This window comes from Carcharodon carcharias, chromosome 16 (genome assembly GCF_017639515.1).
Source record: "Carcharodon carcharias isolate sCarCar2 chromosome 16, sCarCar2.pri, whole genome shotgun sequence".
NCBI classification, from domain to species: domain Eukaryota; kingdom Metazoa; phylum Chordata; class Chondrichthyes; order Lamniformes; family Lamnidae; genus Carcharodon; species Carcharodon carcharias.
The window spans coordinates 122,313,841-122,329,922 of record NC_054482.1 but is presented as its reverse complement, the minus strand read 5'-3'; positions in this window follow the sequence as shown (position 1 = coordinate 122,329,922).

Sequence of the window (16,082 nt, the reverse complement as noted above, 5' to 3'; positions counted from 1 at the left end):
GTAGTGAGGGTATGCTGCATTGTCAGACGTTCTTAACTGAGGGAGAGCTGCATTGCCAGTGCGACATTATTGAGGGAGTGCTGCACTGTCATACATTCTTTACTGAGGAGAGCTGCACTGACAGAGGGTCAGTACTGAGGGAGTGCTGCACTGTCAGAGGATCAGTACTGAGGGAGCGCTGCACTGTCAGAGGGTCAGTACTGAGGGAGTCCTGCACTGTCAGAGGGTCAGGACTGAGGGAGTGCTGCACTGTCAGAGGGTCAGTACTGAAGGAGAGCTGCACTGTCAGAGCGTAAGTACTGAGGGAGTGCCGCACCATCAGATGGTCAGTACTGAGGGAGTGCTGCACTGTCAGAGGGTCAGAACTGAGGGAGTGCTGCACTGTTAGACGTTCTTTACTGAGGGAGAGCAACACGGCCAGAGGGACAGTACTGAGGGATTGCTGCACTGTCAAACATTCTTTACTGAGGGAAAGCTGCACTATCAGAGGATCATTACTGAGGGAGTGGTGCACGGTCAGATGTTCAGTTCTGAGGAGGTGCTGCATTGTCAGAGGGTCAGAACTGAAGGTGTGCTGCACTGTCAGACGTTCTTTACTGAGGGAGAGCAGCACGGCCAGAGGGACAGTACTGAGTGAGTGCTGCACTGTCAGACATTCTTTACTGAGGGAGGGCTGCACGGTCAGAGGGTCAGTAGTGAAGGAGTGCTGAACTGTCAGAGGGTCAGTAATGAGGGAGTGCTGCACTGTCAGACGTTATTTACTGAGGGAGTGCTGCACTGCCAGAGGTCCAGTACTGAGGGAGAGCTGCACTGCCAGATGGTCAGTACTGAGGGAGTGCTGCACTGTCAGAGGGTCAGTACTGAGGGCGTGCTGCACCGTCAGAGGGTCAGCAGTGAAGATTTGCTGAACTGTCAGAGGGTCACTCCTGAGGGAGTGCTGCACTGTCAGAGGGTCAGTATTGAGGGAGTGCTGCACTGTCAGCGGGGCAGTACTGAGGGACTGCTGCGCTGTCAGACGGTCAGGACTGAGGGATTGCTGCATTGTCAGACGTTGTTTACTGAGGGAGAGCTACGCTGTCAGAGGGTCAGTACTGAGGGCGTGCTGCACTGTCAGACGGTCAGTACTGAGGGAGTGCTGCACTGTCAGAGGGTCAGCACTGAGGGATTGCTGCAATGTCAGACGTTCTTTACAGAGGGAGAGCTGCACTGTCAGAGGGTCAGTACTGAGGGAGTGGTGCACCGTCGGAGGGGCAGTACTGAGGGAGTGCTGCACTGTCAGAGGGGCAGTACCGAGGGAATGCTGCACATCCAAAGGATCAGCACTGAGGGAGAGCTGCGCTGCTAGAGGGTCAGTATTGAGGGAGTGCTGCACTGCCAGAGGTCCAGTACTGAGGGAGTGCTGCACTGCCAGATGGTCAGTACTGATGGAGCGCTGCGCTGTTAGAGGGTCAGTACTGAGGGAGTGCTGCACTGTCAGAGGGTCAGTACTGAGGGCGTGCTGCACGGTCAGAGGGTCAGCAGTGAAGATTTGCTGTACTGTCAGAGGGTCACTCCTGAGGGAGTGCTGCACTGTCAGAGGGTCAGTACTGAGGGCGTGCTGCACTGTCAGAGGGTCAGCACTGAAGATTTGCTGCACTGTCAGAGGGTCAGTACCGAGGGAATGCTGCACCTCCAGAGGATCAGCACTGAGGGAGAGCTGCACTGCTAGAGGGTCAGTGCTGAGGGAGTGCTGAACTGTCATAAGGTCAGTATTGTGGGAGTGCTGCAAGTTCAGAGGCTCAGTACTGAAGGTGTGCTGCACTGTCAGAGAGTCAGTACTTAGGCAGTGCTGCACGATTAGAGGGTCAGTAGTGAGGGAATCCTGCACTGTCACAGGGCCAGTACTGAGGGAGTGCTGCACTGTCAGAGACTCAGTACTGAGGAAGAGCTGAAATCTCAGAGAGTCAGTACTGAAGGAGTGCAGCACTGTCAGAGGTTCAGTATTGAGGGAGTGCTGCACTGCCAGAGGGTCAGTACTGAAGGATTGATGCTCTATCAGACGTTCTTTACTGAGGGAGAGCTGCACTGCCAGAGGGTCAGTATTGAGGGAGTGCTGCACTGTCAGAGGGTCAGGACTGAGGGAGTGCTGCACTGTCAGAGGGTCAGTACTGAAGGAGAGCTGCGCTGTCAGAAGGTCAGTACTGAGGGAGCGCTGCTCAGTAAGATGGTCAGTAGTGAGGGTATGCTGCACTGTCAGACGTTCTTAACTGAGGGAGAGCTGCATTGCCAGTACGACATTATTGAGGGAGTGCTGCACTGTCATACATTCTTTACTGAGGAGAGCTGCACTGTCAGAGGGTCAGTACTGAGGGAGTGCTGCACTGTCAGAGGGTCATACTGAGGGAGTGCTGCACTGTCAGAGGGTCATACTGAGGGAGTGGTGCACCGTCAGAGGGTCAGTACTGAGGGAGCGCTGCACTGTCAGAGGGTCAGTACTGAAGGATTGCTGAACTGTCAGAGCGTCAGTACTGAGGGAGTGGTGCACCGTCAGAGGGTCAGTACTGAGGGAGTGCTGCATTGTCAGACGTTCTTTACTTAGGGAGAGCTGCACGGCCAGAGGGTCAGTATTGAGGGAGTGCTGCACTGTCAGACGTTCTTTACAGAGGGATAGCTGCACTGTCAGAGGGTCAGTACTGAGGGAGTGGTGCACCGTCATAGGGGCAGTACAGAGGGAGTGCTGCACATCTAAAGGATCAGCACTGAGGGAGAGCTGCACTGCTAGAGGTCCAGTACTGAGGGAGTGCTACACTGCCAGATGGTCAGTACTGAGGGTGTGCTGCACTGTCAGAGGGTCAGTACTGATGGAGTCGTGCACTGTCAGAGGGGCAGTACTGAGGGAGCGCTGTACTGTCAGAGGGGCAGTACTGAGGGAGTGCTGCACTGTCAGAGATTCAGTACTGAAGGAGTGCTGCACTGTCAGAGGGGCAGTACTGAGGGAGTGCTGCACTGTCAGAGGGTCAGTACTGAGTAGCGTGCTGAACTGTCAGAGGGTCAGTACTGAGGGAGTCATGCTCTGTCAGATGTTCTTTAATGAGGGAGAGCTACACTGCCAGAGGCTCAGTTCTGAGGGAGTCCCACACTGTCAGACGGTCAGGACTGAGGGATTGCTGCATTGTCAGACGTTGTTTACTGAGGGAGAGCTGCGCTGTCAGAGGGTCAGTACTGAGGGAGTGCTGCACTGTCAGAGGGTCAGTACTGATTGAGTGCTGCACTGTGAGAGGGTCAGCACTGAGTGATTGCTGCATTGTCAGACGTTCTTTACTTAGGGAGAGTTGAACGGCCAGAGGGTCAGTATTGAGGGAGTGCTGCACTGTCAGACGTTCTTTACAGAGGGAGAGCTGCACTGTCAGAGCGTCAGTACTGAGTGGAGTGGTGCACCGTCAGAGGGTCAGTACTGAGGGAGTGCTGCACTGTCAGAGGGGCAGTACCGAGGGAATGCTGCACATCCAAAGGATTAGCACTGAGGGAGAGCTGCACTGCTAGAGGGTCAGTATTGAGGGAGTGCTGCACTGCCAGAGGTCCAGTACTGAGGGAGTGCTGCACTGCCAGATGGTCAGTACTGATGGAGCGCTGCACTGTCAGAGGGTCAGTACTGAAGATTTGCTGCACTGTCAGAGGGTCACTCCTGAGGGAGTGCTGCACTGTCAGAGGGGCAGTACCGAGGGAATGCTGCACATCCAAAGGATTAGCACTGAGGGAGAGCTGCACTGCTAGAGGGTCAGTATTGAGGGAGTGCTGCACTGCCAGAGGTCCAGTACTGAGGGAGTGCTGCACTGCCAGATGGTCAGTACTGATGGAGCGCTGCACTGTCAGAGGGTCAGTACTGAAGATTTGCTGCACTGTCAGAGGGTCACTCCTGAGGGAGTGCTGCACTGTCAGAGGGTCAGTACCGAGGGAATGCTGCACATCCAGAGGATCAGCACTGAGGGAGAGCTGCACTGCTAGAGGGTCAGTGCTGAGGGAGTGCTGAACTGTCATAAGGTCAGTATTGTGGGAGTGCTGCAAGTTCAGAGGCTCAGTACTGAAGGTGTGCTGCACTGTCAGAGATTCAGTATTGAGGGAGTGCTGCACTGCCAGAGGGTCAGTACTGAAGGATTGATGCTCTATCAGACGTTCTTTACTGAGGGAGAGCTGCACTGCCAGAGGGTCAGTATTGAGGGAGTGCTGCACTGTCAGAGGGTCAGGACTGAGGGAGCGCTGCTCAGTAAGAGGGTCAGTAGTGAGGGTATGCTGCATTGTCAGACGTTCTTAACTGAGGGAGAGCTGCATTGCCAGTGCGACATTATTGAGGGAGTGCTGCACTGTCATACATTCTTTACTGAGGAGAGCTGCACTGACAGAGGGTCAGTACTGAGGGAGTGCTGCACTGTCAGAGGATCAGTACTGAGGGAGCGCTGCACTGTCAGAGGGTCAGTACTGAGGGAGTCCTGCACTGTCAGAGGGTCAGGACTGAGGGAGTGCTGCACTGTCAGAGGGTCAGTACTGAAGGAGAGCTGCACTGTCAGAGCGTAAGTACTGAGGGAGTGCCGCACCATCAGATGGTCAGTACTGAGGGAGTGCTGCACTGTCAGAGGGTCAGAACTGAGGGAGTGCTGCACTGTTAGACGTTCTTTACTGAGGGAGAGCAACACGGCCAGAGGGACAGTACTGAGGGATTGCTGCACTGTCAAACATTCTTTACTGAGGGAAAGCTGCACTATCAGAGGATCATTACTGAGGGAGTGGTGCACGGTCAGATGTTCAGTTCTGAGGAGGTGCTGCATTGTCAGAGGGTCAGAACTGAAGGTGTGCTGCACTGTCAGACGTTCTTTACTGAGGGAGAGCAGCACGGCCAGAGGGACAGTACTGAGTGAGTGCTGCACTGTCAGACATTCTTTACTGAGGGAGGGCTGCACGGTCAGAGGGTCAGTAGTGAAGGAGTGCTGAACTGTCAGAGGGTCAGTAATGAGGGAGTGCTGCACTGTCAGACGTTATTTACTGAGGGAGTGCTGCACTGCCAGAGGTCCAGTACTGAGGGAGAGCTGCACTGCCAGATGGTCAGTACTGAGGGAGTGCTGCACTGTCAGAGGGTCAGTACTGAGGGCGTGCTGCACCGTCAGAGGGTCAGCAGTGAAGATTTGCTGAACTGTCAGAGGGTCACTCCTGAGGGAGTGCTGCACTGTCAGAGGGTCAGTATTGAGGGAGTGCTGCACTGTCAGCGGGGCAGTACTGAGGGACTGCTGCGCTGTCAGACGGTCAGGACTGAGGGATTGCTGCATTGTCAGACGTTGTTTACTGAGGGAGAGCTACGCTGTCAGAGGGTCAGTACTGAGGGCGTGCTGCACTGTCAGACGGTCAGTACTGAGGGAGTGCTGCACTGTCAGAGGGTCAGCACTGAGGGATTGCTGCAATGTCAGACGTTCTTTACAGAGGGAGAGCTGCACTGTCAGAGGGTCAGTACTGAGGGAGTGGTGCACCGTCGGAGGGGCAGTACTGAGGGAGTGCTGCACTGTCAGAGGGGCAGTACCGAGGGAATGCTGCACATCCAAAGGATCAGCACTGAGGGAGAGCTGCGCTGCTAGAGGGTCAGTATTGAGGGAGTGCTGCACTGCCAGAGGTCCAGTACTGAGGGAGTGCTGCACTGCCAGATGGTCAGTACTGATGGAGCGCTGCGCTGTTAGAGGGTCAGTACTGAGGGAGTGCTGCACTGTCAGAGGGTCAGTACTGAGGGCGTGCTGCACGGTCAGAGGGTCAGCAGTGAAGATTTGCTGTACTGTCAGAGGGTCACTCCTGAGGGAGTGCTGCACTGTCAGAGGGTCAGTACTGAGGGCGTGCTGCACTGTCAGAGGGTCAGCACTGAAGATTTGCTGCACTGTCAGAGGGTCAGTACCGAGGGAATGCTGCACCTCCAGAGGATCAGCACTGAGGGAGAGCTGCACTGCTAGAGGGTCAGTGCTGAGGGAGTGCTGAACTGTCATAAGGTCAGTATTGTGGGAGTGCTGCAAGTTCAGAGGCTCAGTACTGAAGGTGTGCTGCACTGTCAGAGAGTCAGTACTTAGGCAGTGCTGCACGATTAGAGGGTCAGTAGTGAGGGAATCCTGCACTGTCACAGGGCCAGTACTGAGGGAGTGCTGCACTGTCAGAGACTCAGTACTGAGGAAGAGCTGAAATCTCAGAGAGTCAGTACTGAAGGAGTGCAGCACTGTCAGAGGTTCAGTATTGAGGGAGTGCTGCACTGCCAGAGGGTCAGTACTGAAGGATTGATGCTCTATCAGACGTTCTTTACTGAGGGAGAGCTGCACTGCCAGAGGGTCAGTATTGAGGGAGTGCTGCACTGTCAGAGGGTCAGGACTGGGGGAGTGCTGCACTGTCAGAGGGTCAGTACTGAAGGAGAGCTGCGCTGTCAGAAGGTCAGTACTGTGGGAGCGCTGCTCAGTAAGATGGTCAGTAGTGAGGGTATGCTGCACTGTCAGACGTTCTTAACTGAGGGAGAGCTGCATTGCCAGTGCGACATTATTGAGGGAGTGCTGCACTGTCATACATTCTTTACTGAGGAGAGCTGCACTGTCAGAGGGTCAGTACTGAGGGAGTGCTGCACTGTCAGAGGGTCATACTGAGGGAGTGCTGCACTGTCAGAGGGTCATACTGAGGGAGTGCTGCACTGTCAGAGGGTCAGTACTGAGGGAGCGCTGCACTGTCAGAGGGTCAGTACTGAAGGATTGCTGAACTGTCAGAGCGTCAGTACTGAGGGAGTGGTGCACCGTCAGAGGGTCAGTACTGAGGGAGTGCTGCATTGTCAGACGTTCTTTACTTAGGGAGAGCTGCACGGCCAGAGGGTCAGTATTGAGGGAGTGCTGCACTGTCAGACGTTCTTTACAGAGGGATAGCTGCACTGTCAGAGGGTCAGTACTGAGGGAGTGGTGCACTGTCAGAGGGTCAGTACTGAAGGATTGCTGAACTGTCAGAGCGTCAGTACTGAGGGAGTGGTGCACCGTCAGAGGGTCAGTACTGAGGGAGTGCTGCATTGTCAGACGTTCTTTACTTAGGGAGAGCTGCACGGCCAGAGGGTCAGTATTGAGGGAGTGCTGCACTGTCAGACGTTCTTTACAGAGGGATAGCTGCACTGTCAGAGGGTCAGTACTGAGGGAGTGGTGCACCGTCATAGGGGCAGTACAGAGGGAGTGCTGCACATCTAAAGGATCAGCACTGAGGGAGAGCTGCACTGCTAGAGGTTCAGTATTGAGGGAGTGCTGCACTGTCAGAGGTTCAGTACTGAGGGAGTGCTGCACTGTCAGAGGGTCAGTACTGAGGGCGTGCTGCACTGTCAGAGGGTCAGCACTGAAGATTTGCTGCACTGTCAGAGGGTCACTCCTGAGGGAGTGCTGCACTGTCAGAGGGTCAGCACTGAGGGCGTGCTGCACTGTCAGAGACTCAGTACTGAGGAAGTGCTGAAATCTCAGAGGGTCAGTACTGAAGGAGTGCAGCACTGTCAGAGGTTCAGTATTGAGGGAGTGCTGCACTGCCAGAGGGTCAGTACTGAAGGATTGATGCTCTATCAGACGTTCTTTACTGAGGGAGAGCTGCACTGCCAGAGGGTCAGGACTGTGGGAGTGCTGCACTGTCAGAGGGTCAGTACTGAGGGAGCCTAGCTCAGTAAGAGGGTCAGTAGTGAGGGTATGCTGCACTGTCAGACGTTCTTAACTGAGGGAGAGCTGCATTGCCATTGCGACATTATTGAGGGAGTGCTGCACTGTCATACATTCTTTACTGAGGAGAGCTGCACTGTCAGAGGGTCAGTACTGAGGGAGTGCTGCACTGTCAGAGGATCAGTACTGAGGGAGCGCTGCACTGTCAGAGGGTCAGTACTGAGGGAGTGCTGCACTGTCAGAGGGTGATACTGAGGGAGTGCTGCACCATTAGAGGGTCTGTACTGAGGGAGTCCTGCACTGTCAGAGGGTCAGTACTGAGGGAGTGCCGCACTGTCAGAGAGTCAGAATTGAGGATGTGCTGCACTGTCAGAGGGTCAGTACTGAGGGAGCGCTGCACTGTCAGAGGGTCAGTACTGAAGGATTGCTGAACTGTCAGAGCGTCAGTACTGAGGGAGTGGTGCACCGTCAGAGGGTCAGTACTGAGGGAGTGCTGCATTGTCAGACGTTCTTTACTTAGGGAGAGCTGCACGGCCAGAGGGTCAGTCTTGAGGGAGTGCTGCACTGTCAGACGTTCTTTACAGAGGGATAGCTGCACTGTCAGAGGGTCAGTACTGAGGGAGTGGTGCACCGTCATAGGGGCAGTACAGAGGGAGTGCTGCACATCTAAAGGATCAGCACTGAGGGAGAGCTGCACTGCTAGAGGTTCAGTATTGAGGGAGTGCTGCACTGTCAGAGGTTCAGTACTGAGGGAGTGCTGCACTGTCAGAGGGTCAGTACTGAGGGCGTGCTGCACTGTCAGAGGGTCAGCACTGAAGATTTGCTGCACTGTCAGAGGGTCACTCCTGAGGGAGTGCTGCACTGTCAGAGGGTCAGCACTGAGGGCGTGCTGCACTGTCAGAGACTCAGTACTGAGGAAGTGCTGAAATCTCAGAGGGTCAGTACTGAAGGAGTGCAGCACTGTCAGAGGTTCAGTATTGAGGGAGTGCTGCACTGCCAGAGGGTCAGTACTGAAGGATTGATGCTCTATCAGACGTTCTTTACTGAGGGAGAGCTGCACTGCCAGAGGGTCAGGACTGTGGGAGTGCTGCACTGTCAGAGGGTCAGTACTGAGGGAGCCTAGCTCAGTAAGAGGGTCAGTAGTGAGGGTATGCTGCACTGTCAGACGTTCTTAACTGAGGGAGAGCTGCATTGCCATTGCGACATTATTGAGGGAGTGCTGCACTGTCATACATTCTTTACTGAGGAGAGCTGCACTGTCAGAGGGTCAGTACTGAGGGAGTGCTGCACTGTCAGAGGATCAGTACTGAGGGAGCGCTGCACTGTCAGAGGGTCAGTACTGAGGGAGTGCTGCACTGTCAGAGGGTGATACTGAGGGAGTGCTGCACCATTAGAGGGTCTGTACTGAGGGAGTCCTGCACTGTCAGAGGGTCAGTACTGAGGGAGTGCCGCACTGTCAGAGAGTCAGAATTGAGGATGTGCTGCACTGTCAGAGCCGAAGTACTGAGGGAGTGTCACACCATCAGAGGGTCAGTACTGAGGGAGTGCTGCACTGTCAGAGGGTCAGAACTGAGGGAGTGCTGCACTGTCAGATGTTCTTTACTGAGGGAGAGCAGCACGGCCAGAGGGACAGTACTGAGGGATTGCTGCACTATCAAACATTCTTTACTGAGGGAGTGCTGCAGTGGGTCAGTACTGAAGGAGTGCTGAACTGTCAGAGCGTCAGTACTGAGGGAGTGGTGCACCGTCAGAGGGTCAGTACTGTGGGAGTGGTGCACCGTCAGAGGGTCAGTACTGAGGGAGCGCTGCACTGTCAGAGGGTCAGTACTGAAGGAGTGCTGAACTTTCAGAGCCTCAGTACTGAGGGATTGGTGCACCATCGGAGGGTCAGTACTGAGGGAGTGCTGCACTGTCAGAGGGTCAGTACTGAAGGAATGCTGAACTTTCAGAGCGGCAGTACTTAGGGAGTGCTGCACTGTCAGAGGGTCAGTACTGAAGGAATGCTGAACTGTCAGAGCGGCAGTACTGAGGGAGTGGTGCACCGTCAGAGGATCAGTACTGAGGGAGTGGTGCATCGTCAGATGTTCAGTTCTGAGGGAGTGCTGCACTGTCAGAGGGGCAGAACTGAGGGAGCGCTGCACTCTCAGAAGTTCTTTACTGAGGGAGAGCAGCACGGCCAGAGGGACAGTACTGAGGGAGTGATGCACTGTTAGACATTCTTTACTGAGGGAGGGCAGCACTGTCAGAGGGTCAGTAGTGAAGGAGTGCTGAACTGTCAGAGGGTCAGTACTGAGGGAGTGCCGCACTGTCAGAGGTTCAGTACTGTGGGAGAGCTGCGCTGTCATAGGGTCAGCATTGAGGGAGTTCTGCACTGTCAGATTGTCAGTACTGAGAGTGTGCTGCACTGTCAGAGGGTCAGAACTGATAAAGTGCTGAAATCTCAGAGGGTCAGTACAGAAGGAGTGCTGCACTGTCAAAGGGTCAGTACTTAGGCAGTGCTGCACTATCAGAGGCCCAGTACTGAGGGAGTGCTGCACTATCAGAGGGTCAGTACTGAGGGAGTGCTGCACTGTCAGACGTTATTTACTGAGGGAGAGCTGCACGGCCAGAGGGTCAGTACTGAGGGAGTGCTGCACTGTCAGACATTCTTTACTGAGGGAGAGCTGCACTATCAGTGGGTCAGTACTGAAGGAGTGCTGAACTGTCAGAGCGTCAGTACTGAGGGAGTGGTGCACCGTCAGAGGGTCAGTACTGAGGGAGCGCTGCACTGTCAGAGGGTCAGTACTGAAGGAGTGCTGAACTGTCAGAGCGTCAGTACTGAGGGATTGGTGCACCATCAGAGGGTCAGTACTGAGGGAGTGCTGCACGGCCAGAGGGTCAGTACTGAGGGAGTGCTTCACTGTCAGAGGGTCAGTACTGAGGGAGTGCTGCACTATCAGAGGGTCAGTACTGAGGGAGTGCTGCACTGTCAGATGTTCTTTACTGAGGGAGAGTTGCACGGCCAGAGTGTCAGTAGTGAAGGAGTGCTGCACTGTCAGACATTCTTTACTGAAGGTGAGCTGCACTGTCAGAAGGTGAGTACTGAGGGAGTGCTGCACTGTCAGAGTGTCAGTACTGAAGGTGTGCTGCATTGTCAGACGGTCAGTACTGAGGGAAAGGTGCACCTTCAGAGAGTCAGTACTGAGGGAGTGATGCTCTGTCAGATGTTCTTTACTGAGGGAGAGCTACACTGCCAGAGGCTCAGTACTGAGGGAGTCCCGCACTGTCAGACGGTCAGGACAGAGGAGTGCTTCACTGTCAGAGGGTCAGCACTGAGGGATTGCTGCATTGTCAGACGTTCTTTACTGAGGGAGAGCTGCACGGCCAGAGGGTCAGTATTGAGGGACTGCTTCACTGTCAGACGTTCTTTGCAGAGGGAGAGCTGCACTGTCAGAGGGTCAGTACTGAGGGAGTGGTGCACCGTCAGAGGGGCAGTACTGAGGGATTGCTGCACGTCCAGAGGATCAGCACTGAGGGAGAGCTGCACTGCTAGAGGTTCAGTACTGAGAGCGTGCTGCACTGTCAGAGGGTCAATACTGAGGGAGTGCTGCACTGTCAGAGGTTCAGTACTGAGATAGAGCTGCACTGTCGGAAGGACAGTACTGAGGGAGTGCTGCAGTTTCAGATGGTCAGTATTGAGCGAGTGCTGCACTGTCAGAGGGTCAGTACTGAGGGAGTGCTGCACTGTCAGATGGTCAGTACTGAGAGTGCTGCACGGTCAGAGAGTCAGAATTGAGGGTGAGCTGCACTGTCAGAGGGTCAGTACAGAGGGAATGCTGCACCGTAAGAGGGTCAGTAGTGAGGGAGTGCTGCCCTGTCAGAAGGACAGTACTGAAGGAGAGCTGCACTGTCAGAGGGTCAGTACTGAGGGAGTGCCGCACTGTCAGACGTTCAGAACTGAGGGAGTGCTGCACTGTCAGAGGGTCAGTACTGAAGGAGTGCTGCACTGTGAGAGGCTCAGTACTGAGGGAGTGGGGCACCGTCAGACGGGCAGTACTGAGGAAGTGCTGCACTGTCAGAGGGTCAGCACTGAGGGATTGCTGCACTGTCCAAGGGTCAGGACTGAAGGAGAGCTGCACTGTCAGAGGGTCAGTACTGAGGGAGTGCAGCACTCTCAGAGGGTCAGCAGTGTGGGAGTACTGCTCTGAGAGAGGATCATTACTGAAGGAGAGCTGCACTGTCAGACATTCTTTACTGAGGGAGAGCTGCACTGTCAGAGGGTCAGTACTGAAGGAGTGCTTCACTGTGAGAGGCTCAGTACTGAGGGAGTGGGGTACCGTCAAACGGGCAGTACTGAGGGTGTGCTGCACTGTCAGAGGGTCAGTACTGATGGAGTCGTGCACTGTCAGAGGGGCAGTACTGAGGGAGCGCTGTACTGTCAGAGGGGCAGTACTGAGGGAGTGCTGCACTGTCAGAGATTCAGTACTGAAGGAGTGCTGCACTGTCAGAGGGGCAGTACTGAGGGAGTGCTGCACTGTCAGAGGGTCAGTACTGAGTAGCGTGCTGAACTGTCAGAGGGTCAGTACTGAGGGAGTCATGCTCTGTCAGATGTTCTTTAATGAGGGAGAGCTACACTGCCAGAGGCTCAGTTCTGAGGGAGTCCCACACTGTCAGACGGTCAGGACTGAGGGATTGCTGCATTGTCAGACGTTGTTTACTGAGGGAGAGCTGCGCTGTCAGAGGGTCAGTACTGAGGGAGTGCTGCACTGTCAGAGGGTCAGTACTGATTGAGTGCTGCACTGTGAGAGGGTCAGCACTGAGTGATTGCTGCATTGTCAGACGTTCTTTACTTAGGGAGAGTTGAACGGCCAGAGGGTCAGTATTGAGGGAGTGCTGCACTGTCAGACGTTCTTTACAGAGGGAGAGCTGCACTGTCAGAGCGTCAGTACTGAGTGGAGTGGTGCACCGTCAGAGGGTCAGTACTGAGGGAGTGCTGCACTGTCAGAGGGGCAGTACCGAGGGAATGCTGCACATCCAAAGGATTAGCACTGAGGGAGAGCTGCACTGCTAGAGGGTCAGTATTGAGGGAGTGCTGCACTGCCAGAGGTCCAGTACTGAGGGAGTGCTGCACTGCCAGATGGTCAGTACTGATGGAGCGCTGCACTGTCAGAGGGTCAGTACTGAAGATTTGCTGCACTGTCAGAGGGTCACTCCTGAGGGAGTGCTGCACTGTCAGAGGGGCAGTACCGAGGGAATGCTGCACATCCAAAGGATTAGCACTGAGGGAGAGCTGCACTGCTAGAGGGTCAGTATTGAGGGAGTGCTGCACTGCCAGAGGTCCAGTACTGAGGGAGTGCTGCACTGCCAGATGGTCAGTACTGATGGAGCGCTGCACTGTCAGAGGGTCAGTACTGAAGATTTGCTGCACTGTCAGAGGGTCACTCCTGAGGGAGTGCTGCACTGTCAGAGGGTCAGTACCGAGGGAATGCTGCACATCCAGAGGATCAGCACTGAGGGAGAGCTGCACTGCTAGAGGGTCAGTGCTGAGGGAGTGCTGAACTGTCATAAGGTCAGTATTGTGGGAGTGCTGCAAGTTCAGAGGCTCAGTACTGAAGGTGTGCTGCACTGTCAGAGATTCAGTATTGAGGGAGTGCTGCACTGCCAGAGGGTCAGTACTGAAGGATTGATGCTCTATCAGACGTTCTTTACTGAGGGAGAGCTGCACTGCCAGAGGGTCAGTATTGAGGGAGTGCTGCACTGTCAGAGGGTCAGGACTGAGGGAGCGCTGCTCAGTAAGAGGGTCAGTAGTGAGGGTATGCTGCATTGTCAGACGTTCTTAACTGAGGGAGAGCTGCATTGCCAGTGCGACATTATTGAGGGAGTGCTGCACTGTCATACATTCTTTACTGAGGAGAGCTGCACTGACAGAGGGTCAGTACTGAGGGAGTGCTGCACTGTCAGAGGATCAGTACTGAGGGAGCGCTGCACTGTCAGAGGGTCAGTACTGAGGGAGTCCTGCACTGTCAGAGGGTCAGGACTGAGGGAGTGCTGCACTGTCAGAGGGTCAGTACTGAAGGAGAGCTGCACTGTCAGAGCGTAAGTACTGAGGGAGTGCCGCACCATCAGATGGTCAGTACTGAGGGAGTGCTGCACTGTCAGAGGGTCAGAACTGAGGGAGTGCTGCACTGTTAGACGTTCTTTACTGAGGGAGAGCAACACGGCCAGAGGGACAGTACTGAGGGATTGCTGCACTGTCAAACATTCTTTACTGAGGGAAAGCTGCACTATCAGAGGATCATTACTGAGGGAGTGGTGCACGGTCAGATGTTCAGTTCTGAGGAGGTGCTGCATTGTCAGAGGGTCAGAACTGAAGGTGTGCTGCACTGTCAGACGTTCTTTACTGAGGGAGAGCAGCACGGCCAGAGGGACAGTACTGAGTGAGTGCTGCACTGTCAGACATTCTTTACTGAGGGAGGGCTGCACTGTCAGAGGGTCAGTAGTGAAGGAGTGCTGAACTGTCAGAGGGTCAGTACTGAGGGAGTGCCGCACTGTCAGAAGTTCAGTACTGTGGGAGAGCTGCGCTGTCATAGGGTCAGCATTGAGAGAGTTCTGCACTGTCAGATTGTCAGTACTGAGAGTGTGCTGCACTGTCAGAGGGTCAGAACTGATAAAGTGCTGAAATCGCAGAGGGTCAGTACTGAAGGAGTGCTGCACTGTCAAAGGGTCAGTACTTAGGCAGTGCTGCACTATCAGAGGCCCAGTACTGAGGGAGTGCTGCACTATCAGAGGGTCAGTACTGAGGGAGTGCTGCACTGTCAGACGTTATTTACTGAGGGAGAGCTGCACGGCCAGAGGGTCAGTACTGAGGGAGTGCTGCACTGTCAGACATTCTTTACTGAGGGAGAGCTGCTCAGTCAGAGGGTCAGTAGTGAGGGTATGCTGCACTGTAAGACGTTCTTAACTGAGGGAGAGCTGCATTGCCAGTGCGACATTATTGAGGGAGTGCTGCACTGTCATACATTCTGTACTGAGGAGAGCTGCACTGTCAGAGGGTCACTACTGAGGGAGTGCTGCACTGTCAGAGGGTCATACTGAGGGAGTGCTGCACCATTAGAGGGTCAGTACTGAGGGAGTCCTGCACTGTCAGAGGGTCAGTACTGAGGGAGTGCCGCACTGTCAGAGAGTCAGAATTGAGGATGTGCTGCACTGTCAGAGCGTAAGTACTGAGGGAGTGCCGCACCATCAGAGGGTCAGTACTGAGGGAGTGCTGAACTGTCAGAGGGTCAGAACTGAGGGTGTGCTGCACCGTCAGAGGGTCAGTACTTAGGGAGTGGTGCACCGTCAGAGGGTCAGTACTGAGGGAGTGCTGCACTGTCCGAGGGTTAGTACTGAGGGAGTGCTGCACTGTCAGACGTTATTTACTGAGGGAGAGCTGCACGGCCAGAGGGTCAGTACTGAGGGAGTGCTGCACTGTCAGACATTCTTTACTGAGGGAGAGCTGCACTGTCAGAGGTTCAGTACTGAAGGAGTGCTGCCCTGTCAGACATTCTTTATTGAGGGAGACCTGCACTGTCAGAGGGTCAGTACTGAGGGAGTGCTGCACTGTCAGAGGGGCAGTACTGAGGGAGTGCTTGCTGTCAGAGGGTCAGTACTGAGGGCGTGCTGCACTGTCAGCGGGTCAGTACTGAAGGACTGCTGCACTGTCAGACTGTAAGTACTGAGGGAGTGCTGCACTGTCAGAGGGTCAGCAATGAAGAAGTGCTGCACCGTCAGAAGCTCAGTACTGAGACTGTGCTGCACGGTCAGAAAGTCAGAATTGAGATAGTGCTGCAACGTAAGAGGGTCAGTACTGAGGGAGTGCAACACTGTTAGAGGGTCAGTATTGAGTGAGTGTTGCACGGTCAGAGGGTCAGTACTGAGGGAGTGCTGCACTGTCAGAGGGTCAGAACTGAGGGAGTGCTGCACTGTCAGACGTTCTTTACTGAGGGAGTGCTGCACTTACAGTGGGTCAGTACTGAAGGAGTGCTGAACTGTCAGAGCGTCAGTACTGAGGGAGCGGTGCACCGTCAGAGGGTCAGTACTTAGGGAGTGGTGCACCGTCAGAGGGTCAGTACTGAGGGAGTGCTGCATTGTCCGAGGGTCAGTACTGAAGGAATGCTGAACTGTCAGAGCGGCAGTACTGAGGGAGTGGTGCATCGTCAGAGGGTCAGTACTGAGGGAGTGGTGCACGGTCAGATGTTCAGTTCTGAGGGAGTGCTGCACTGTCAGAGGGTCAGAACTGAGGGAGTGCTGCACTGTCAGATGTTCTTTACTGAGGGAGAGCAGCACGGCCAGAGGGACAGTACTGAGGGAGTGCTGCACTGTCAGAGGGTCAGTACTGAGGGAGTGCTGCACTGTCAGAGGGTCAGTAGTGAAGGAGTGCTGAACTGTCAGAGGGTC